Here is a 1,549-nt window from a genome sequence, read left to right on the forward strand (position 1 = left end):
ATAATTATTAACTATAATCACCATACTGTGCAATACATCTCCAAAACTTATTCCTCCTGTCTAACTGAAATTCTGTACTGTTCAACCAATATCCTCTCCTTCCTCCTCCCCATCCCCATCCCTGTAATCACCTTTATACTCCCTACTTTTAAAGTTTGACTTTTGAAGGTTCCACATGTAAGTGAAATCATTATTTTTTGCTCATTGTTGAAAGATGATTTTGTTAAGTGAAAAATTCCAGGTCAAAACAGTTTTCTATCAGTACTGTGCTGCTATTATTCTACTGTCTTCTGGCTTCCATTGTTGCTGCTGAGAAACCAGTTGTCTAACTGCCTTTTCACTGTAGTTGTCTTCTCTTTTTGCATGTAAAAAAATTCTCTTTGAATCTGGTGTTTTGTAAGCTTACAATAGTCTGGCTAAATGTGTATTTATTTTTATTTATCATTCTTGAAAGTTGTTGTGCTTCCTGAATGAGGACACTATACTAATGTCCCAGAATTATATATGTTCTTGGAAATATCCCTTTTTTCCCTCTCTTTAGCACCTAAAGGATAATTCAAAGGGTAACTTGAAGGTTTGGGGCCTGAGCACAAATAAGAAGAATTATTTTCTGAGACTGGAAAGACCTTGAGGGGAGAAGATTTAGGACAAAAATAAGATGAGTTCAATTTTGATCATGTGCCATTTGAGGTACCTGCTACATATCCAAGGGGAGGTGTTGGCTAGGAAGTGAGGTCAGAACTCTGGAATGTGTAGGATAGAGGCTTGTCACATCTATCTGCCATAGGATCATAAAAACTAATATCATACTTTTACCCCTGTTCATGGTAGGAATCTGTCCATCCCTCATGTCCCAGAGTTAAATCTTCAAATACTCAGTACATGGCATTTTCTGTCTGCTTCCTACCCTTTTCCATCTCCTACAACTTTTCATTTTACATTCTGGAGCTCATAGTCAGTAATCACAAAACTCAAAAATCTTCAACTTCCTTGATATTCTTTTTAACTTTCTAGTATTATTGAAACCTTCTTCTTCTGTGTACCCTGCTTTCCCTGCAGGCTTCCCTGTGGAGGTGGTTTTCTCTCCCATAGCCCTAGTACTTCTGGGTGCTCCTCTTGCTCTTCATTGCTGCTTCCCAGACATTTCTTCATCTTTCCCGAGTTTCAGGTCATCAGACTGTAATCACCCACTAACTCTTTCTTGGTGCAGTCCTCTACCCTCCTTCCAACTCCACAGCCCTTCCCTTCACTCTTTAAATGTTTTTCTACTCTTGTCTTTCTGTCACTTCTCCCACATTGATTCTGTCATAATTCCTGGTGATTTCAAAATACACATAGGTGGTTCTTCCACAACAGTGGTATATCTCCATCTTGTATCCCTCCTGCGCAATCCAGACTCCTCACTTTCTATCTAGTCAACACCTCCCCTTGGATATGTAGCAGGCACCTCAAATGGCACATGATCAAAATTGAACTCATCTTATTTTTGTCCTAAATCTTCTCCCCTCAAGGTCTTTCCAGTCTCAGAAAATAATTCTTCTTATTTGTG

The sequence above is a fragment of the Propithecus coquereli genome, unplaced genomic scaffold (assembly GCF_000956105.1).
Source record: "Propithecus coquereli isolate 6110/MARCELLA unplaced genomic scaffold, Pcoq_1.0 Scaffold12, whole genome shotgun sequence".
NCBI classification, from domain to species: Eukaryota; Metazoa; Chordata; class Mammalia; order Primates; family Indriidae; genus Propithecus; species Propithecus coquereli.